This window comes from Melospiza melodia, chromosome 9 (assembly GCF_035770615.1).
Source record: "Melospiza melodia melodia isolate bMelMel2 chromosome 9, bMelMel2.pri, whole genome shotgun sequence".
In the NCBI taxonomy this organism is placed as follows: domain Eukaryota; kingdom Metazoa; phylum Chordata; class Aves; order Passeriformes; family Passerellidae; genus Melospiza; species Melospiza melodia.
This window is the reverse complement of record NC_086202.1, coordinates 2035425-2059367: the sequence shown is the minus strand read 5'-3', so window position 1 is coordinate 2059367 and position 23943 is coordinate 2035425. Positions and strand designations below refer to the sequence as shown.

The window sequence follows — 23943 nt, the reverse complement described above, 5'->3', positions numbered from 1 at the left end:
TTTGAAGCATACTGCTGAAACTCTTAGAATTCCGGAGTTTTCTTAATTTTTCAAGGGAGCTCTCACTGAGCTCCAGATGTTTTGCCACTGACCATCAGCTCTGGAAATGGGTAGCCAAGCAGGGAAATTATTATTCCTCTCAGCCTTATCTATACCAGAAGGCACAAGCAGTGACACTGAAAAAATGTCAATTAACCTGCACTGTTGGTAACCTCAGAGGCTTCTTTTTACCTGGAAACATTTTTTTTGGTGGAAAAATTTCCATATGTGTACGTGCACAAGTCTGGGTGCACACATGAGCAAAGCCATGGAAGTGCTGCTGGAAATCCTGCTGCCTTTGGTCAGCTTTAGAGGGAACTAAAGCCCAGCTGTGCTCACAGTTAGGAGAATTCACAGGGCTAACACACATAAAAGCAGACACGAGATCCTTCATGTCTCAGACCAAGCAGCAGGCGTGCTTTGGGTCCTGCAAAAAAAAATGCTGGATTGATGTGAAGCTCTGTGATGGTGAAAATATGTGGGATTTCTGCCACCTGCCCTTTGCATCCACCCTGTATCCTTCTCAAGTCTGCTCATAACTGATTCTTCCCAAGCTTCCAGCTGCTTGGCATTTCTTGTGTAAAATAATTAATGATTATAGGGAATGGAGAGATCAGCTTAGGGATAGTCAAGCCTGGTCTTGGGCATTGGTATACAAGCACTCGTGTGCAGTCAGGGCTCAGCAGCAGTGTCAAAGGGGGAAAAAAATATTAATTATATGAAGAAATATTGGGGAAAATTATTTGAAAAGAATATATAGGATATTTACACCTGCAGGTATAGAAGGAGGCTGTAAGGAGGGTCAAAGGTGGCTCCTGTATGGGGACAGGGCAAAAGAAAATGTTGGAATTCAGAGCTGGGCCAAAAGTTACTGGTTTTGAGTTTGTTACTCAGATCTCCAGGAACTGAGAGCACAGCTGTAGGAAACTTGCTCCCTGCTGACAACTCTTCCAGCCCTCCCTGGGTGGGGCCTCTGGGGGCTGAGATGGACCTTTGGACCAGTCCAGGATGGCCAATCCCACGGGATCCTTGTGCAATTCTGTTTAATCCTGGAACCACAGAATTGTTTAGGTTGGAGAAGCCCTCTAAGATCGCTGAGTCCAGCTGTTATCCCAGCACTGCCAACTCCATCACTAAACTGTGTCCAAAAAATGCCCAAATGGCAGTAAATAAAAACACAAAAATGGGGGAAATTATGTATTTTGAGACAGCATTTCATGCACTTCTATTTTGAGGCCTTTAAAGCCACATTATCTGCCATGGAAATGCTCATTCCCTAAGCTCCAGGATCAGTAAGATCCCAAAAATTGCTTCCTCTACCATCAGGGTAAGCTGGGAAGAAGCTGCTGGTTCATCCCTGATTTTAGATCTTGTGGTGCAGACCACAAAAGCTGCTGAGGAGCTGACCACAGCAATCTGCTCCAAACACATGGTCCCCTCATGTGGCTTTGAGAGGGATGTGCCCTGGGATGGTGACTCTGTCCTGACATCCTGACCTTGCTGGGTTTGGCTCATTTTGGGTCCCTATCCAAAAATTATGGCTCAGGAAAACTGGGCAGGGACTGGTTCACTGTGTTGTTGAGTTCTTTGTGCTTTGGGTTCAATGAGTGGATGCTTCCCAGGAAAGCATTTCCACCAAAAATCACCCAGAATCCTCTAATTTTACACCAAAGACAAGGTTCAGCAAAAGCTCTCATTTAAATGGTGTGACTTGAATAATACTACAATGAGTAGAAATACTGATGATAGTGGTTCCTGCGTTGCACTTTGTGCCTCAATCCCAGGTCCCTGACTCCTGCCTGACCATGGAAAGATTATTCTGGATTTCAGGAGCCTGGACAGAGCCCACACCTGCAGGGATAACAGGACAGGGGGCATCAAGACACCTGTGTGGAATTGGAAAGATGAGACCCAGCCCACAGGACTGTGTTGGAAGGTAGCACACAGATATATCACAATTACACTTCTCTGAGACTGGAAATGCTGGGTAATTGTCTTTCCCTGCCAGTGTGCTCAGGGCGCTTTACAACAATAAATTTCACCAGGAGTGCTGGAGAACAGAAAGCACAATAAGGGGAAACCTGCTGCTCCAGGAATGCAAGGAAGGGAAGATTTCATGGACAAACTGGGCTCTGGGTGTGCAGGGTGGAGCAGCCCAGGGTGCTGCCTCGAGGCTGGAGCTCCTGGCAGTGGGTATGGATGGGGAGAGGGGGCAGTGCCACCCCCCAGCCCTCTGGAGCACTGCCCACCCTGCCTCTGCAGAGCAGGAAAGCTCGGGGCTCAGCATTGATTTAGGGCAAGGACAAAGTTCCCTTTGCAGCCAAAACAAAATTGTGTGCCAATCAAATAGGTGTGAGACAGGCTGTTGTTGGCCCCTAGGGAGTATCAGAGGACAAAAATCCTTGGAAGGAAATTCAAAAAACAGCTGCTGGAAGTGCTGCAGCACCCCGGTGCCAGGACCTCTGAGCATCCACACAGCCCTCCCTGGAAGGACACCTCTAATATTCCATCCTGTGGCTAGAAAGCACCTTCATCTTGCTTCCTAAAAGGCAGATTTGAGAGATTTTGTGCCTGGATCATTGCAGACCCTCCTTTATGGTCTGGGGATATGCAGCTCCAGCCCTGCCTGGGAGAGGAGGAGAGTGATCCTTTCTCTCCTCTATTCTCTTTTCCCTCTCCTCTCCTTTCTCCACTCTCCTCTTCCTCCTCTCCTCTCTTCTCTTCCCTCTCCACTCTCAACTCTTCTCCCTCCTCTCTCCTCTCTGCACTGGGTGGTGAGTGCATATCCTTCCAGCAGGTGCCTGTTGTCTTTGAGGGATGTCCTACAGCAGGACCTTGATCTTCACTGGGGTCTTCATAATAGCAAGATACCAAAAATAATCAGAATATATTCAAAAATGGACAGGAGAGGGTATTTGGCTCGTTCACAGTGGCCATTAGATAGCTGATACTTGCTGTGCTTGCTCTCTATGCTTCAGAGCCATCCATAATTAGAACATATTTTTGTAACCCTGTCTTGGAGCAGATTTGATTTTTAGGAAGGAAAAATGTCACTAAATCATTATTATTCATGTGACAAATCCTGAAGGGTAAATTTTTTTTTAAACACCACCTCTATCAGTCTCTCCCATGTCACCTAACTTTTATGCAATAACACTGTTCCCTTAGAGATACCGTATAAAATATCTCTCACTTCCCAATATTATTCATAGAATTCCCATTATAGAACATTGAAAACCTAGATTAGAAGAGTACAAGAATATTTTATGACCAGTTTGAAAATGCTGTTACTGCTGCAATAAATTAAGAAGTTAAATTACTCCCACATTGAGTATTGATATACTGTGCATGGCAGAAAAATTCCTTTGAAATATACTGTACAATACATATAGAGAAATTCCAGCCCCTTTGATGGCTGCCAGCAAAGGGGGTTGTGAGGACTTGGGGGTGGGGGACTGGGTTGCCAAGTTTGGTTTTTAAAGCAGCAAGTTGAGCAAAGGCAAAATCAGAGCAGCAAAATTTTATACGGATAATTGGAAATATTGGGATGTTGCATTTAATAGCCAAGTTCTTCTCACATTCTTTATGAACTCTACAGAGGGGATATTTCCTGGGTCAGCAGACCCAATTTCTCATAATATGATCTTCTCTTGCTTATATCTATGTGGACATTTATTTGTGGCCTTTTACCTGACCACTGCGAATGTGTGATGTGTTTATACCTCTTTTATATTAGGTGGTATTTTTCTTTTTTGGCTGAATGGTCATTCAAACTCAAATCTTTGACTGCCAAGGGAAAAGCAGAAAAAAATTAGGAATGTTGGATCCAATCTGGCTGATGGGATATAATTTCTTTTAGATATAAAAATACTCAAATAATTAATTAAATCGACTTTTAAGCTTTATTTCTAGTTGTTTGCATTATTGGAGTGGTGTAAAGCCACCAGAATGGGCCAGATAATTTTGATGCAGGAATTCATGTGCACAAATTGTCTTTTTTTTTTTCCTGCTTACGCAGCTTCATTTGTGAAGCATTGCACAGGGAGCTGCACTTATACAAAGTGGTTGTTACAACTTCAGGTAAGAGCTGATCTTTCTCATAAATTTCCATGTGTTGTCTGCTGGGCATTTTATTAAGGAAAATAATTGGAGAGATTTGCCTGCTGGACCAGATTGGCAACCAAACCACCTATTTTGCAAAAAAAAAAAAAAAAAATTAACAAAAGAGCCCTTTTGCACATTTTGCAGAGGAATCCAAAGAGCTGCTGCAGCACCAGCAATGTAAGCAGCTTATTGGGGTTTGCCAAGAACACAGTAAATCCAGACCTTGAGTTTACAATAATAATTACAGTGTATTCTGCTGATTGCAATATTCTGGCCTGACAGGGCCTGTTTAACTAAGCTGGCCCTGGAATCGAGTACCTACAAGTAATGTGATATATTTATTAACAAGTGCTTTTTACAGGAGCATCCATTCTGAGCTCCCCCATTATTCCACAAGCGGGGAACTGGCTTCAGCAAGAGTCGTTTCTATAAAACGCATCAGAGGAGTTATTTAGGAACAACACAAACCTCGATTAAGCCCCAGTGTTTGTTTTTAGAGGTGATTCTTGGAGGATTTTCCCTCCCAAGGAAAGCTGGGCAATGAAGGGTAGACGCCGAGCAGAACGTTTTTCCCTAGATGCACCAAAATATTCACTCAAAGATCAGCAGCAGCTTTCTGCAAATCCCCAAGCTTAGGCGTGCTTGTTGGACCCTTGACTCTTCCGTGGAGTTGGTTCTTCCCAGATTAAGCCCAGCCCAACCAAGCAACCGCTCAAACCCACGCGGATGCGGCGCCAGGCCGCGGCCCCAGCGCTGCCCACGGCGCCTTATCTCGGTGTATAATCATGTAGCAGATCATGTATTCATTTGTATCATTAAATAAAGACTAACAGAGCCCTGGGCCCGGGCGAGCAGGAGGGATGCTCAGAGGATCATGGGTTCCCGGCATGCCCCGCTCCCCTTGGAAAGGCGCTGACTCACTCCCCGAGCAATCAGCGTTGTGTGCCATTACAAATGGGCTGGTTAATAGGCCTGCATCCATTATCATTAGTGCATCTCAGCACGCAGGTACATGATGGGGCCTGCCAGCGCATTTGCTCCAGCTCACTGAGCCAGGGGCCATGCTCCGTTGCAAATGAGGATGAGGAACACCTGCTCCAGGGTTTTTCGGCAGACCGGAGTCATCCTTCACATCTCATGCAACACTTGTTCTGTCAGAATGCAATGCTGGCACCGGCCGGAGCGGGGCTGTGCCAGGCGTCCGACTAAACATTAGACACTTCCCTGTGGTCTCCTGCTCAAGTTCAGCTTTGAATTCTTCTTCTCTTTTTTTTTTTTTTTTCAAAGAAAGCTTTAAAAAATTTATCAAGTTCGTATTAGGCATTCAGTCATTATGTTAAGGGTTTAAAAATAAAGATGAAAAAAAGAGAAACTTTGCTTCAGAAATTAACTTCTTTTTTTGGCAATTAGAATGGCAGCATAAAATATTTATTGGGTCTGATAATTTTATTCACAGTGCTGAGTGCTGGCTGTTTGGATACACTTTTTGAGAAAGGTTTTATTTTTGGAAAATTGATTTTTTTCCCCCCCTGTTTTTCTTTCTGGCCTTCTGTAACTATTCCCAGTGTTTGTGAGATTTTATTTTTCATTGTCTGCACCAGGTGACCCTAGATGTGATATTGGACACTAACCAAAAGGGGGAAAATATGACAAAATATTGCCTTCTCCAGGCACATGTCTTTCCATGCAGAGGCCTCTGCTCTGGCTGCCCTCCAGAGCCAGGACAAAGGCTTTCCTCATCCTGCTCCAAAAGGCACAATGCTCGCTGCCAGCCCCAGGCTCATTTGCTTGAGGCACTGGAAATCAAAATGAAGGGAGAAAAACCAGTTGGAATTTGAAGAAGCAGCTCTTGAGGTTTGTGATTTACACTGAAGGGCACGGTGAAGGTGGCAGCGTGTCCCTCCCATTTCCCTGCCCTGTGTAACAGGGATTTTATGGGCACCGCTGCCTGCCAAAGCTTCTCAGTCCTTAAGAAAAGGAATCCTGCAAGTGTGACCAGCTGGGAGATGCTGTCAGGCTCACGCACATCCCTTCATCCCAATGGATCAGTCCCGCTGGGGAGAGCCCTCCAAATCATTCCCTGGGGAAGGCACTGGGCATCCTTCAGTCACCTTTCCCTGGTGAGTGAGGAATCACCTTCTGAGGCAAGGCTGGGACTGAGCTGGAGCAGGAGGACCGTCCCTGCCACATCCTGGCAAACCTGCAGCACCAACATCCACTCCTTGAGCAGAGTCCTCTTTGTCTCCCAGGAAAGCAGAAGGAATGGGAGTTGCTGCTTCTCCAAAATTCAGGTAAGAAAATCTGACTCTGCGCTTGGAACAAGGCTTTAAGTAAGAAATTCTTGTTTGCTTCCTTCCCCACCTTCCCCAGTCCTCCTGTCCACACTGAAGAGGGTTTTGGTTCTGCTTCCAGAGCCTCCAAGAAAATGCCAACTGTTTCAGCAGGAAGCCTCATCTGGTGGAATCCAGGTTTCCACAGTGATGAAATGATGCTGGAAGTTACAGACCTGCTGGTTTGGTGTTCTGCCAGGAAAGGGGAGTCCTCAGTTTGTACTTAGGATCCCAAGATTTATCTCTGCTTTATGCCCAAGGACTACAAAAAAAATTGCTTCCCAGGATCCATCCTTTTCGCCCTTTTATGAACTTTGGTGCTCAAATGGAACCTTGGGCTCTCATTCCTCAAAGCGTTTCTTGGTCCCTCCTGGGTTTGGGTTCCTTTTTTAGGGTTCCATGAACTGAGAATGCTGCAGGAAGCGCTGATGTGAATGCTTGTGGATTAGAGATTTGTGCTAAACTTCTGAAGTTTTCTGTATTTTCCATATTATTACACAGGAATAATCTTGTTTCTTCTTTTATTCTGGTTAGAGAAGGTGCTCAGGGCTGTGCTCACCCAATGCCCTTGGATTGCTGCTGGAGATGTCTCTGCCTTCCCCAGGGGATTGTGGTCACTGATAACTCAGTATCACTCACAGAAAAAAGGTTTAAAAGTTTGAAATCACCTTGTGCAAATTTTAAGGGAGGCAGAGATAAAAAATCTTCATCTTTTGAAATCAGTTGTGACATTTTTGAATCTATGATATAGTTCAGCAAAACCAAAAAGGAAGGAGTTGTCCTATGAGGTTGGAGGGACCATCCACCCACCCTTTGCTGTTGGGAAGTGATGGGATCTGCTGTGGGAACTGAGGGAAAAGTATGAAAAGAGGCCAAACACAGAGAAATCTGACAGATTTCAATGGCAAATTTGGGAAGCAAAATACTTACAGTTGCATTTAACAGACAGCTAAATCAGTGTTTACCCTTTTCCTTGTTTAAGGCAAATTTCCAGGTCTGCGCCTTTTGAAGGATTTGGGTTTGATGGGTTTTTTTCTCATTTACTATAATTTTAATTTTAATTTCTATCCATTCACTGAGAGCTGCTCAAATTTGATGTTGCTGCAACACTGGAAAAAAAGAGTTGCTGGAAAGGCCAATTTTCCACTCATGCTGGTCTGAAAATCCTGGAGAAGAGCTGTTCAGAGGGATGGCAGTAATGCAGAATAAGGATGTGTATGGTTGATGCAGGCTAGACATGGGGATATTTAAATTAGAAACACGAGTAGGAAAATGAGGGTTTGGGTTGGAGTTTTCAAGGAGTAACTCTAGAGGAATGTCTGGAGGACTCTAGAGGAAGCAATCCCTTGGGATCAATCTGTAAGGCTGAGTTTGGGAAAAGGCAGAATCAGGAAATGAGAGACAAGCCTGATAATTGTCTGGGGATGTTAAAAATTCTCAGTTTTCTTCTGTCACAGCAGAAATAAACAATATCTTCTTATTTTTTTCTTTTCCCATTCCATAGGGAGGGCTGGATCCTGCTGGGACTCTCATCCCAACCTGCAGGGAAGAGCTGCAGAGGGATTTATGGAATATTGTTATTGGCTGGGAGTGCAGTGATGCTCCCTTGGTGCTCGGAGAGTTTCTTCTTCCACAGCACCCCAAACTCCAGGTGCAGGCACCACTCTGGGCCTCAGCATCCTTGAAAGCATCACCTTTCAAAGTTAATTATGCGACATGAGCAATAAATATTTAAAATATATCAGATATCAAAAATTTTAAGCATAGCCTTGAAGCCCAGGGTGTGTTTACACGCTTTGCTGACTGAACAGACCTCAATGTGGGTTTTTAAAATCCCAATCCCATCAGGGTGTCAAGCAAACAACACCTCCACCCAACTTCCATGTGCTTTAAATACATGGGTGCTGCTGGATTTGGCTGTTGGCTGGAGAAAGAGCTGAATCTAACTGGGAAATTCCAAGTTTATGAAATTCCTAACCTCATTTCTTGCCTTGTGCTGCAGCCTTGCCCTGTGATGATCCATCCCTTCATCCCAGTGATGGAATGGCTGCAGCCAGACGTGCCAGGGAGCCCTGAGCCCATGATGTGACAGCCCAACCAGACTTGGAAACCACATCTCTGGAGGTGAGAGGCTCGTGCATTAACCCACTTGTGCTGCTGCATTTTTAAAGCACTTTTTTTAATGCTGAAAAGGAGAAAATCATCCCATACTTTGGGACAAAACCCAAAAAGCATCAAGGATTGAAATAGATGGTGCTGACAGAAATTCAAATGCAAAGAGAAGTTGGATTGGGTGTATTCTGGTTTATTTTGGGGCAGGGCTGTTCAGCATCCTGCTGTTTTGAGGAGCCGGGAGTTGGATGCCAGGGCACCACCACCCCACTGCCAGTGCCAGAACACAGCATATCTTCACCCCAAAAAGCCAAATTGAGGATTTGGCTGAAGGAACACCTTGTATGTGATATTTGGCTGGTGAACCACTGGCTCCTCAGCTATTTTCCTGCACTTTCTGTCCTCCCTCTCCCACAATTAGATTGCTTATGTACAGACTGCAATATTTAATACCAGATTTCAATGTTCTGCTCAGGTTATTCTATCACCTGTGGCTGGATGCTGTGATGTTGGAATATGGGGAGGGGATTAGGGGGCTCTTTTCCCAATTGTGGAGCAGGCTGGGATGCAGAAACACGTCCTGTCCATGGCTGCACCAATGCACCTGATGCTGCCTCACTTTTCCCAAAGAATTTTCCCTGTGTCAGTGAAGAGCCCTGGTTTTGTGAAGCACATGGGTGGAGACAGGTCTGGGACAAGAAAACTCTCATTTATACATGTGGCCTCATCAGGATTTGTGTCAAAGTCTCTGGAGATGCCCTCCAGCTTCCTTAAATTTCATTTTTTAATAATGAAGATAATTTTGAGTTTTACAAGCCCAAAAATGTCTAAACCTAATAAACATTTTATACACATGTCAAAAGATGCTTCAGAAGCAGCCAAACCATGGATTTTTTAACAACTGAGGGGGGATAACAACAAAAATCCACAACACGCTCCTTGCTTGCCAAGTTCCTGCAGCCTGAGCAAATTTTTAGAGATGAGTTACAAACCCCAGATTAATGGAGCTTTAATGGAAGTGCTGACACTTCCTAAAGCTGGAGCCACCCTACAACAACCCCGCATCCCACTGCTGGTTCCCAGTGGGGGAATAATGCAGCACTTGAGGGAATTAATATATGGAAGGTCTCCCGAGTGTTTTTGCCCTCCTTTCTCATGTGAGCTCGCAGGGAAGGGATTTGGCAGGAGGATTTGGCAGCCTGGCAGCTCGTGGGGAAACAAAAACCAGCAGCTATCAGTGCAAAACGGAGCGGCCTCCGTGGCTGGTGGCCACCCAGCCCTGCTGGCCCCCGCTTCAAACACACAGAGCTGGGTTTGTGGTGGGGCTTAGGAGGAAAGGCTCTTGGGGCCACCATCCAAGGGCTGGAGTTATCTCCCGCTGGAAACGCCGCTTATCGATTCTTTGATGGCTTTTAGGGAGGTGTTTGCATCAAGCAGGCGGAGTGGTTTGGTTTCCCAGGGTTGTGCCACGCTGAGGGGATGGATCTGGGGCTGTGTGTGTGTGTTCAGACCTGCAGCTCCTCTGCGGGGTGTGCGTGGGGATGCGCAGCACCACGTGAGGAAAGCCTGGCTGGTACGCAGCAGCTGGCTCGCTTTTATCACCAGCTTTGCCATAAAACATCCCATTTTAATAATCAAATTAGAGCCGAGGCAAACCTGCACAGGTGAGAGGAAATGTGCGAGCGTGATCAAAACCACATTTCTGATTCAGGACGGAATCGCAGGCTACAGGGAGGTACATCTGTAAATTATACAGGAAGCTTTCTTCAACAACTGATTCACCCTGACAGTTTTACTGGAGTATATGAAAATTAGTATTAAAGATGTGATATGTAGGCTTCTTTCCAGGAATTCCAATCTGGTTTCAATAAAATGAAAACACTGATTGGAAGTGAAGTTGCCTTCCGGTTTTGCCTTTGGCTATTATGTGTTCATTCGTGAAATGACTGAATTCCACAACTACTTTTAATATTCACCTTTTGAGTTCATCTCCCGTACTGGACACATTGGAATGATTAAAATAGCACCGACTCCTGAAGCCGGATTCTCTTTAATTTGAAACAGCCTGGGTGCTGAGGACGAAAAAATATTAAAAAAAAAATGAATGCTCTGTTAAGTCCATCGTTTCTTAGCATCCAGTTGCTTCAGTGAGTGTTTAGGGTGGAATACTGATAAAGAGGTGGATGAAACATCCCTGAATGACTGTGAAAGAGCACAGCTCCATGCTCCCTGTCCCTCCAGGTTGCTGCTCCTGGTGGTGCCTGCTGGCTGGAAGGTTTGCATGCTCTGATGCTCTGGGTCTCTCCGTGCTTTGGCAGCTGCCTGGCCCTGCACATCAGTGCCGCTGTGTGCTGAGCTCCTGCCAGGGACAGGGCCTGGGAAAAGGGGTGCAGAGCAGAGATTTGGGGCCAGCAGATGTAAATATTGAAGATATTTGAGTTTCACAATACAAACTGTTGAGTTCCAGCTTATTGTTCCAAGCGGGTTTTGCACGCTGAACCTGCGGGAGCTCCGTGCCAGATGAGCAGAGCAGCTTCTCGCAGAGCATGAGTGGTTTTATGTGTTGAGGAGCTCATAAAGAAATCCAAATTCCCTTGGATTTGCTAACACCTTCCAGACTAAGCTTGGTGTTTCGAGGCTGTATTGTCCTGGAGATGGAAAAGCTGGATCTGCTGCTCTTAGGGAGGTGCTGGCTAGACCAGCCGTGGGGCAGAGCTCAGTGTGGCACCCAGGGTGCTCACCTGGGCTGCCATGACTTAATTGTAGTTGGTCAAACAATCACATTTCCTTCATTATTTTATGTGGAAAAGCTGGTTCTCCTTCATTATTTTATGCTGGAAAAGCAGAGACTCCCTCATAAATGTCCCCCAGGGCCTGTTGTGTTTTTGCTGGGGAAAAACCCCCAATCCTTGCTCCCCATGTTGGTGCAGTTTCCTCCCTGCTCTGGGCTTGTGGGAATCTTTGGTACCCTTTTTTCAGGGAGTTTAAGGGGTTGTTTTCTCCTCAGCACCACTGGAGGTCCCAACCCCAGGATCCACCACAGCTGACCCGAGGTGCTGAGGACTAAAAGGACATCTACAATAAACTGTAATATTAAAAACTTTAGCACCTCTGTGGAACAAAAGAAAGGCCAGGGAAGTAATTTCAGCCTGTGTATTCAGTCACCTCTCTGGCAACCTCTGCAATGAGTATTCTGGCAAGTTATCTCACTGTCAGGGAGAGCCTGACTTTCTGCAGTTGTCCAAGGCAATCTTTGATTAAATTTTGGATGCTGTTACTTAGACACCCGCTCCTGATGCACTTACCATATTTTGCAAAGAGAAGGTCTCTGTGAATTGAAAATTTCTGGTTATGTGCATTCAAGGTCATGCATAAAACAGCATCTAGGATCATGGAAAGTTGAGGAATTTAATCAAAATGCTGCTCTATAGTTTGGTGTGTTCTGTAGGATTAGGAGGGGCACCAATAATGCTGTCAATGCAGAGCTCATTTGGACACTTGTGAATTATTGAGCTGCAGAGCAAACCTCAGCACAGCCTAAATCAACAATTTTCCACAGTGCTGTTGGCAACAGAAGTTCCTGATGGCTCCTCTTCCGCACTGGAGAGGGACAAAATTGCAGTAGGAGGTTGTTTGGGGAAAAAAAGCAGTTGCAGGCTTTGGGATATCTGACTCGATATTTTTGAGGCTCACCAGAAAGAGGCAGAACAGCAGTCCTATACAAATTTAGGAAATTGTCACTCCCAGATGAAGTAAAAGTTTAAAACTCAATATTTTAAAATACAGTGAAGTCCACCCAGTGAATCTGCAGGACCCCCCCTGTGTCCCAAAGCCCTGGGAATTCTGCAAGGAGCAGTGGGTGAAGGTTGGTGATGGGAGGGATGACTGGAGGGTCTGGAACATCTTCCCTGTGGGAATTCTCTAATCCAAGGTCATCAGGACTGCACTCAGAGCACGTGGCAGAGGCAGGGGACATTTGAGAGATGCTCTGCAAACTCCTTCTTCTCTTTTGGTGGCTTTTGATGAGAGAGGAGGTTGGATGGGAGATAAAGGGGTTTTCTTAGGTACCAGTAAAAAAAAAAGAAAATTCTATCCTGATGTATTTTGTGGAAATGCTTCATAGAATTGAATTAAATCCATAACACTTTCTCACCTTTGTTTTCTCCTTAGGTGTCATAGACAACTCTGAGCAAGGTGCCCTTAATGAACAGGCATCATGGAACTGGGATTGCTGAATCACCCTGAAAAAATTCAGAGTATTGAGGTACCCAGAGCTTTTTTCCCTCCTTTGGAAAGTCTGATTCTCTAATTAAAGTTAATTTAGGGAATGAATTATATTTGATGTAAGTGTTAGAATTTATATCAATATTTAATGAGTGTATTAAACACATAGATGGTCCTAGACATGAATATGTTCCTGACCTTAAGTCCAAATATTCTCCCTTCCTCCCAAAAGAAACCAAATCGTTTTTGGCATTATTTAACTTTGTATTATTTTCCTAAATGCTGTAGGTGGTTTTCCCAACTTCAATGTTCTCCAAACATCCTCTGCTCTGCTTCTCTTCTGAATTTCAGGAACTGATTCAATGATCTCAGAGCTCAGTGTGGTGGCTACATAGCCTTGACTTCCTCTTTTCATTAAGAAATTTTTGAAAATGTTCATTGTTTATTTTGAAGCTGTTTGTTATATTATTTTTTAATGGGTAAATTGTCCAAATGTTTTCTATTGAACCACACCTTGTCTCCCTAAACAATGACATAAAACTCAACCAGGCCAAGCGTGGGCTCTTCCTTAAGGAGCAGGTGTAAAGGATGGGTTTGCAGAAGGGTTTTCATTGCTTTCCTGGGCTCTTCCGTGGTGCTGCCACAAACTGGAAGTGGCTGTCAGGTGAAATAAGGAATGCAGCCTGAGGAGCGTGGGGCTGGGGATGTGGAGCCCTCTCCCTTCCCCTAAACGCCCCTTCAAGCTGCTCCCAGTCTTCAGCATCCCCCCCTCCCCAAATCTTGGATCCCTCCCCCACAAACACTGCTAACTACTAACTCATAAAACATATCAGCTGGGTTTATTACTTTTAACCATCTTTCCAATTGTGCTATAAAATAAAGGCAGATGCCATTTTAAGATCTTATTATTATCAAGGGCCAACTCCTCCAGCAGCACCTGCTTAGCAGCAATCTGCTTGTTTATAGTCCCTTTTTTATAGGTGACAGTTTAAGGTGGCTGTTCTCCTGTTACAAAGAGTTCTTTTTAATGTGGCAGAAGTGGCACGCACAGTAGGTGAGCTCCTTTCTTTCATCCAGTGATATTGAGACAGGGTCGCAGGTTCACCTGTGATTTTTGCTTGACAGCTTCGCCACACACATCAGGCTCTGCCAAATGCTCCGCCATTAATTTATGATTTAAAGTAATTAACTTTTGCTGATTAAAGTAATTATTTCAAGTGCATTGCACTCAGGCCCAAATGATGCTCACAGCCCCCTCTCCAGTTTGAGCTAGCAGCATGCCAAGTGCTTAAAAGCTGCACCAGGGAGCTCGCGGTGGCTTCTGCCAGTCTAACAGATCTGCCATGTTTATGGCTGACTTGTACTAACTGCTCATTTTAATGCCGAATCCTGGCAGAACATTGACACAGTGTGAAACCTTCATCCGGTAAACAAGACAAGCTTCAAATTGGTGACATCGATGACAGTGAAAACTGTTTAAATGAATCTTGCCTCCAGCCTTCCAGAGGTATTATGTTTTTGAGCGCTGCTCCTTCTCCAGATTGGCTGTTAAACAATTTACAGCTTTATCCAGCCTCTGCCTTTAGCGTTATGCAGGTGCAAAATTTAGGTTTCTTTGCTGGATTAGAGGCCAAAAATAATATCTCTGACCTCCCCCCTCCCTCAGAAAAAACCCCACCCAGACCCCACCAAACCCTTTTAAAGCAGCTTCAGAGAGAAACGTGCAAAAGGAGTTTCCTTTGAAAATAAATCTGCCCTTTTGAAAGCGTACACGGGTTGGGAAGCTGCCTGGCATGTCCTGAAGTTAACATGTTTTGTGTGGGAGCCAATGTTGGCTGGTTTATTGTGCCTTCCCTGCGCAGGAGAAGGATGCACAGCGGAGCACCGGGCGGGATCGCGTGGAATTCTGCCAGCGCCAGGCACCGCGGCAACGAGCTTTGTCTCACTGGCACCAAATGTTCCCAAAACTTACCTTTAGGGTTGTGTTATTTCTTTCCTTTTTTTTTTTTTTTTTTTTTTTTTTCTCCATGGAGAAGTTATTCCTTGGGAATATCCCCTTGTAAAAAGCTGTGGGGTTTTGGCTGCTGCTCGCTGAGTGAAACGGAGCAAACCGATGGTTAAATCTGGTAGGAATAAAAATATCCATGCTGGAAAAAATATATTTCCAGTACTGTAAATACGTTGAACTGGTTCCCCCCCCCCTATTTATTTATTTATTTATTTTTATATATAAAATTTTAATTTGGGAGAGATAAGGGAAACAATTTTTATCAGGGAGGGACAGTGTGTTTTTTCCTGCTTTGCTGAAATGACTGTCAGTTTTAAAAAGCTACTCACATAATCCCTCTCTCCTCTTCCAGTGCAACTGTAAAGAAATCTAATTTCATCTGTAATAAAGCACCTGATGGGCAGTGATCCCTGGCAAACAATATTTCAGCTTAATGCTAAGCATTGAAAAAACATCATCGAAAAATAAAGATGCCAAGAAAAATCATCTGCGTGTAAGCTTGGCAGTCGTCCTCAGAAATGGGAGGGATAGCTCGACAGTGAGCCTGATTTGGGGGTTTTCTCCCTTTTTTTTTTTTTTTGGTAATGAATGAAGTGTGGAGGGCAGGGAGGCAGCGGCGAGGGAGGAAGGGCTCAGCCGCGCTCCCCGCACGCCTCGCGGGCGAACGCTGAGCTCGCTGCCAAACCTGGCGTTTCTGAGCTGCGAGGAGCCCAGGCACTGAGCTAAGAGCACCAAAATCGCTTCTCACAGCCCCTGCCATGGGTGTGATGTGTCCTCGTCCCATCCTCTCCCTGTGCAAGGCGGGCTGTAACTCACCCCGGAGAGAGTTTAGCAGAAAACGGCGATGCTGCTTTTTAAGAACTGATTGGCAAGGGTGGTTTGAAAATGCTTGTCAGAAATAAGAGCGACAAAGGAGTTCCACTTGATTTTTTGTTTGTTTGTTTTGTTTTTAATTTCTAGATCTCCACATATAATCACAGATTGATTTGAGATGGAAGAGACCTTAGAGATCACCTAGTTCCAAATCCCTGCTATGAACATCTTCACATCCAATAGTGTCTGCAGTCTCTGAAGATGTAATAGGACTGGAAAACTAATCTCGGAACCGTTTTTCAAAGCAAAACACACCTAGGATTTACTCAGGACCTGATCCAAACTCCCCTGACATGGTCAAGAGCCAGTTGGTGGCCTTAGCCTCGTTTGCCTCTCCTGTGCTGTCTGCAGTTGTTCCAAGCTCAGCTGATCCTCTCGCGCTGGCTCAAAGAAACTGATCATAATCCTCAAAGTGTTCCAGCGAGGATAAGAGCAGGATTTGATGCTACAGGAATTGTGAGTGGCTGTGCTTGGCATGGGAGAAGTTGGCAAAGCTTGGATCTCACAGTAACAGGAGCAGTGGTGCCACCTGGGGTGGGAACACCAAACACTGGTTTAAGCCAGGGGATTAGAGGTGCCTGGCTCCCATCGGCAATGCCAGGGATTTAAATGGGTATTTTTAAATATTTTTAGGTGCTGGGTGGGTGTTGGACTGGTTCTGGATAGGGCAAGCTAGGGATGCTCCTGTTGGGAAAGGAGAACCCACAATAAAATCCTGTCTCAGTCCTCCAGCTGAAGACATCCTGAGCCATGACAACAGTGAGAAATCTCAATATCTGCTCAGGTGAAAAGTGCAACAGACACCAGGTAAAAACTACCAAGAATTCAGAATTCCAGCATGTAGATGTGAAAGGCATATTTGAATTTAATTCCTCGGAATGATGAGAAGCATAAAAGTCCCATTATGGAATGGCACAATGTATTAGCAGTTGTAGGTGTTAAATCAAACCAAGGTACATGATGTTAATGGGCAAAGTGACTGTGTTTAAACAGTTGTCTACTTATTAAATCTCTAATTAAGGACATGCAAACCAAGTGGTGAAGATTTTTCCACTAAACATGATAAATTGTGATTAGCAGAATGTTTTTTATGTGCTGCAGAGCAAGCCAGTTTTATTAAAAAAGAGCAGAAGCCACCCAAATTTCTCCCAGCAGCTTTACCTGTAATGACAGTGGTACCTCTGCAGGTCACAATAAATTGATTTTCTCTGTGTGTATTAACCCCTGACTGCAGTTTGAATCCCATTTTTTATGTTTTTTACAGCCCTTCTTTACAGCATCTTTTGGGATTTATCTCAAACAGGCCAGACAAGCTGGAAGTGACTTTTTGGAAGCTGCCTCATGACTTTCTGCCTGGATTGCGTGTGATGGGAGTGTAAGTATTTTCCTGCTACAGCACACCCCTCCATAGGAATAAGTGCACTTACTTGACTCAATCAGCCATCTGTGACTCCATCAGCCACAGTGGAAACTAATGGTAATTGCCAATTGTTAACCAGACAATAGCAGATGCTAACTTTAATATCCAGCAGTGCTCTTCCGAGCATCTTTTATGGAGACATGGCCTCACTTTAATACGTGTTTTCTTTCCCCAAAATAAGGCAACTTAGTGAAGGCTGATTAGCCTAGGGAGCTATGTGACTTGAAGCAATGAACTTCCAGGAATGGCAGCCCATGTGCTGTTTCTGGGCCATAATGTCTAGAATGTGAAAATTTAGAAGACTGGATTTAAAATTCTTCTCTGAATGCAATTTTTTTTCCCAGTGAAATTTCACAAAGAGCCACGTCCTGGATGCTAACACGAGAGCAATGCCTTTCCTGGCAGTGTCCTTGCCTCCTATTAGATAATCAATTAGTCTCAGAACATTAAAAAGCAAAATGCTGCAACAGGATTTTCCACCAAATTCAAAAATATTTACTAAAGGATTTCATTGCTGCTGTTTATTTACATGGAAGCCTGAAGGCCGCACGACATAATGCTGCTGCTCTGGCACCAGGACAGCTCTGCAGCCTGGGCCCCGAAGGACATCTGGAGTTTCTGGGTCACAGTGGTTCCTTTTTGCAGAAATTTGCTCGCAGGAAGTAATGAATGAGCCCATTTTCACTTCGACTGGGGCCTGCAGTCTACGGGAGACATTAGGAGCAATTTGTAGTCAACGTGCAGGTCTGTTCCATCTAAAATATTATCAATGAGCTTGTCAACCCGAGCCTTAACCTTCTTTGTTATTTTCATCTGCTCCTCTCTCAGATGTCTCTCCTCGTAGCCATAACCTCTGAAGACTGGCAACAGGATGTCATACACCTGTTTTGCTCAAGGCTGGGACTCGGAGCCCTGCGCGAGGTTGTGTCGGCATTGGCTCGCTCGCTGCTTTGCTCAACGTATATGTCAGAATGTCAGATGATCGTTGTTGTATCTGCAGCTGTTGCATGAGCACAGTGCCAGGGGCACAACTTTCCTGCAGTGAGCTTTAATTTGCTCTCCCCTCCCTGAAGAGCTCCGGCGCTTCACCTTGCTGCCGCCGCTGCAGCTGGAGGAGAGCTCAGCCCGCGTGCAGCTGGGGCTGCGGCACGGGAGGGAGGCAGGGAGGGAGGTGGGCAAAGAGACTGGGAGACTGGGAAGGGGGCAGAGAGGCAGGGAGGGAGGCAGGGATCCAGGGAAGGGGGCAGGGAGGCAGGGATGGAGGCAGAGAGGCAGGGAAGGATGCAGGGAGGCAGGGATGGAGGCAGGGCTGCAGGGATGGAGGCAGGGATGGAGGCAGGGGTGCAGGGTTGGAGGCAGGGATGCAGGGCTGCAGGCAGGGGTGCAGGGATGGAGGTAGGGGTGCAGGGAGGGAGGAAGAGAGGCAGGGATGGAGGCAAGTATGCTGGGAAAGAGGCAGGGATGCAGGGATGGAGGCAGAGGTGAAGGCAGGGGTAGACACGGAGGCAGGATTTGAGGCAGGGATGCAGGGATGGAGGCAGAGGTGAAGGCAGAGGTAGACATGGAGGCAGGATTTGAGGCAGGGATGCAGGGAAGGAGGCAGAGAGGCAGGGATGGAGGCAGGGATCCAGGGAAGGGGGCAGGGAGGCAGGGATGGAGGCAGAGAGGCAGGGAAGGATGCAGGGAGGCAGGGATGGAGGCAGGGATGCAGGGCTGCAGGCAGGGGTGCAGGGATGGAGGCAGGGGTGCAGGGAGGGAGGAAGAGAGGCAGGGATGGAGGCAGGTATGCTGGGAAAGAGGCAGGGATGCAGGGATGGAGGCAGAGGTGAAGGCAGGGGTAGACATGGAGGCAGGATTTGAGGCAGGGATGCAGGGAAGGAGGCAGAGAGGCAGGGATGGAGGCAGGGCTGCAGGCAGGGGTAGACATGGAGGCAGGATTTGAGGCAGGGATGCAGGGAAGGAGGAAGAGAGGCAGGGATGGAGGCAGGGCTGCAGGCAGGGGTAGACATGGAGGCAGGATTTGAGGCAGGGGTGCCGAGATAGAGGCAGGGGTGCAGGGATGGAGGCAGGGATCCAGGGAAGGAGGCAGGGAAGGAGGCAGGGATGCAGGGATGGAGGCAGAAGTGCAGACAGGGGTACGCATGGAGGCAAGAGTTGAGGCAGGGATGCAGGGATGGAGGCAGAATTTGAGACAGGGTGGCAGGGAAGCAGGCAGGGAGGCAAAGCAGGGAGAGACGGAGGTGAAGAGGCAGGGAAGGAGGGAGGCAGACAGGGATGGAGGCAGGAATTGAGGCAGAGTGGCAGGGAAGGAGCCAGGCAGGCAGGGAGGGAGAGAGAGAAAAAGGCAGGGAAACAGGGATAGAGGCTGAGAATCAGGGATGGAGACAGGCAAGCAGGCAGAGAAGAAGCCAGGAAGGCAGGGAAGGAGGGAAACTGAGGCAGTCAGGGAGGCTCAGCACAAGCCAGGGCACAACCTGGTGGAGGTGCTGCAGACTGTTATTTGCATCTTTGCTCAATGAGGCGTTTTCCTAATTGTTTGCAGGAAGGAATTGTGAACACTGAGGGATTTATATTTGTGTGAGTCAATCTGTAGTATATTTGGAAGCTGTTCCAACAGAGCTACTCGTAGCCTAAATAAGCCATAACCTGCCAAGATATTCATGAGAGATCTGACTAGGTTTTTGACTGCTCTCAGAATTAGGTTGACAATCAAAACAGATGTAGAATGAGACTGCAACTGGATTGCCAAAGGCAAAAAGCTCCTGTCAAATTCTTTAAAGGAGGGAGCTGATAAACCACTGTAATACGTGGGAATAGTGGACATTAGTGACTAGACAAGGACACATATGTCCACCTTCAGTTTTGCTCGGGACTGTGGATTTGTTTCTCAAATTAAATAGCAAGGGCATTGGAAAAAATGCTTTAAAATACACAGGTAGTGAAAGTTTAAAAAGACACAGCATTGCTGCATGAATATTACAAGATGTTTCTCAGGGTTTTTTAAAAATACGTGTTTTTGTGGAATTGCTGCATTACTGAGTGACAAATTGGGAAGAAACACATCATCTGTAATTTAAAAGAAGAAAACAATAGAGAGTTTGATTAAAAAGCAACACAATTCTGTATTACTGGATATTGCTTGGTTACATATATTATTAAGGGAGACATGAAACATTTTGTCTTTCACTTGAATTGTTAACTAAATCAAAATTAAATATATAAAACAGGACTTCATCTTTAATAAAGAGAATGGATGCAGTGGGCTAATATGTACAGCTGTGTCTTGTCTAAGAGTTTCAACTCATAATTCCTGCATCCAGGTTTTTGTAACAGAGGGAAAACAGAGTTTTGTAGGATGCAACACAAATGTGAAAGATATTGGTGGGAGAATAAAACAACAACTGGTTTGCAGCTGCCTGCTGGGCAAAATCCCTGGCTGGAAGGACATCTCTGGGTGCAGGGTTCCATATGGTGGGGCTTCATGGTGTTTCAGGACAGGGATGACTGATGAATATGGAATGACACCTTTCCTTGGGGAAAATGCTGAGTCATTCAAAAGGGAGCCATTCACAGCGTTTGTTTCAATGAATATCCCAACTTGAAAAATTATAGAACAAATCATAGAACAGTTTTCAAAATGTTTTACTAATTAATCATGTTTTTTGAAATAACCTTTGTTCTTCAAATGTAGCCTTTAGGTGTTTCTTAGGTGTTTTTCAAACAGAAAGACATTTCAGAATCATATTTAGAATAGCATTTTAACCACAGGAATATTTTAAAGGATTTTTTTCTGTGCAGAAGGCTGCTTGCCTTATTTTATGTCTCAAACAGCTGTGCAGGGGTCTGGATGGTGATGGAGTTGTGCTCCTTTCCTCCAAACCTACCTCCCAAATATTGCCACCCTCCCCAAATGTTTTAGCCCAAATAGAGGCTAAAACATCCAGACCACACCTTGAATCCTCCGGCTCCGCTCAGGACCTGCCCATGCGCATCCTCCGGCTCCAGGCAAAGGGCTCTGCGTGGTCTCCTCCAGATTTCTGGCTAATCTGGCTAATCCTGAGCCAGAGCAGCTGGGAGTGTGCCTGTCAGGAGCTGGCTGCCAGCCCGAGCCTGGCGAGTTGGCCGGGTGGTCACCTGGCACACGAGGGCCGTGGCGCCGAGCTCGCCGGCGCTGCCCAGCTGAGCGCTCGCGGACCCGGTCCCTGCTGGCAGAATCGCTCTCCCTGCTCCAGCGATGAAGATGGATTGGTCCAAGAGGAGCGTCAGGTCTGCAGGGCCAAAAGTAAGCTGGAAATGTGAGTTCAAGCCATCCTGGCCAAGTCCTCCTCTGTACAGGCAGGACATTGTCCCATGGGGACCTTGGAGCACCTCTTGGAGCTTACAGAAACCCCCGGAACAAAGTGTTCATGACATTTCTTTTGGCTCAGCTGCCACTTCTCTTCTTTCCAGGAGGATCTCTCCCCTTTATTAATCCCTCTATAATCTGTTTAATTAAAATGAAATCTATTTTTGATACCTCACCACCAGATTCTACCCCGTATTCCCGAATGAAGGACGTATTCCCTCCACTGCAGCATGAGGCAATGTTATTTCTTCCACTGTATTTCCAATCAAGTTGGGCAACGTTAACTTGTCATTTTTTTTCTTCATTAGTATTCAATGCTTTCATATCCTGGTTAGATCTTGATAGGAAAATATAAAAACATGTCAAGAGACTGGTTCTGTTACAAATGGAGTGCAAAAATGATTTTGGAGAAAGCCCATTTGTGTGTGATTTCTAACCTAATTCTGCAAACCCTGGTGGTTTGGAGAGTTTAGCATCCAGAGGTTTGGGCGTTTGCCCAAACTAACCCTAAAAAGCAAACCTTTGGCTGCCTGCCTTTCAGTTGAGTGTGTGATATAAATAGCTGTGCTAGGAACAAACAAAGGAGGCATTGCATGGAGCAGCCAAGAGAGACCACGTGAGCCACTCCATCAGGCCAGGTTTTGCTATCCCACTTGGAGACATGCTCCTACTTTTTCCTGATGCTCATGCAGTGGTGACTGGGTGCCACAAGGCAGCGAGTCTTCAGCACTTTTATCTTTCTTCAGCTTCTGTGAAGACTCACTACTCAACCCCCTAAGAAAAAAACACAAAACCAATTAATTTAAAAACTACTGAGTAAAGTTCTTCTCATGCTGGCTTTGGTGGTTTTATTGTAGATCTGCAGTTTTAGATGAGGAGTATCACAATGTTGTTGCAAGACCAGACCAGAGAGGAAGGGTTCAGACCTGCTTTATCCCTGCACCCCCGTTAAGGTGAAATGAGATTTGATATTTTCTTCAACATTTCACAGCTTTTTGTTGTCTTTTCCTAGACTGGTTCATGGCATTGCCTGAAGTTCTAAATACACCTTTACCTGTACTCACAAGTTTAGCCTTGACCAGGCTATAGCCTGGAATATATCAACTGTTGGAGAAATCTAAAGCCAAATGCTCAGGGAAAGAGTGGAATCACTAAACCTGGAAGAATTCATAAATCTGTAGATGTGCCACTTGGGGACATGGGGCAGTGGTGGCCTTGGCAGTGCTAGAAGTCTTGATCTTAGAGACCTTTTCCAACCTAAGCAATTCTGTGATTCCAGGATTCTGTGGGCTCTTGTTATGACTTTCCTAGTATCCATTTTTGGGGTTTCAGTCTGTATTTGTGTGCAGAAAGCAATGTGGTAAAACAGGAGCAAACACCAATTTGCCTTTGAAAGGGCAGGATTTCCAGGGAAACCAAGTGAAATTTCACATCCCTGGCAAAACCCCTGGGCATCCTCACAGCTCAGCTGACATCCAGATATTCATGGGAGGCATAGGAAGAATCAGTCTGCTTTATCTGCACCACTTTTCTTGTGTTGCCCCTTTCTTTGCGGCTGCTCCTCCTTGATGGAAATTTGCTGTAAAATTGCCACTCCACCAAACCTTTCTTTCCCTTGTGTGCCTTCCCTGACCCCTGCTCCTTCCATTTGGCAGAGCCGAGCAGCCAGAGCCCTAAATCACCCCAGCAGCCGTGGCTGGGGCATGGTGCCTTTCCCTGGATTCCAGCTGGCGGCCGCTCCCAGCTCCTGTTTTCCTGATTCTCTCAGAGACAGAGAATTCTCACGCTGTCCAAAAGCCAAGGGCTGAGCTAGTGATAAAAACCCTGATGGATGGTGGAAGGGCTTTTCCATAATTCCCCATTCCTAATCAATGAGTGTGTTTGACATTCCGGCAGGTCAGCATTGGAGAATAGCTGTCGATAGTGCTGAAAGGAAATGGGAAACTCTTACACCATTGATGGGAGTTGGTTATTGATGTCATCACTCCTGTCACTCACTGATAAATACAGCTCACAGCGACTTCCCTCCAATCTGGAGAGCCATGGATTTGAAAATACACATCAGTCAGTTGAAAATCACCATGCGGTCGAGGTGATGTTAACTCCAAGTGATGATGAATCTTGGATTTTCTCCTGCCTATTTCCATATTTCACCCCCATAAAGGACATGTGGGCAGTTGGCCTGCGCCATTTGGGATAAGGTAGAAATTTGGATTTCAGCGAGGGACTGGATAACTGGTGCCTTGTTCTCAACCTGCTTTATGGATGGATCTGTGTGTCAAGTGTGCATAATAATGGCTGTAACAACATGTTACCTATTTCCTATGACAAAATTCTCATAACTTATCAACTCTAGCATTGTGCAGAACGGCCTTTAAGAGGCGCTTTGTGATCTTTTATTCTGATATTTTATTCAGCAGCAAAGTGAGAAGTGGGAATGTGGGTGATGTCCCTTTTCCCTTCCTGCAGCCTGGCTCCTGGGGGTCTG

General features: G+C 45.8%; 1 long non-coding RNA gene across 1 annotated transcript; it reads left to right on the top strand.

The window, feature by feature from the left end:
* Positions 1–6011: 6011 nt before the first annotated feature.
* LOC134421622 (uncharacterized) lies at positions 6012–15975 on the top strand. Its single transcript, XR_010028633.1, has 4 exons — positions 6012–6434; positions 8476–8597; positions 12756–12849; positions 15778–15975. It is a non-coding gene; the product is annotated as an uncharacterized LOC134421622 (long non-coding RNA).
* Positions 15976–23943: the final 7968 nt, after the last annotated feature.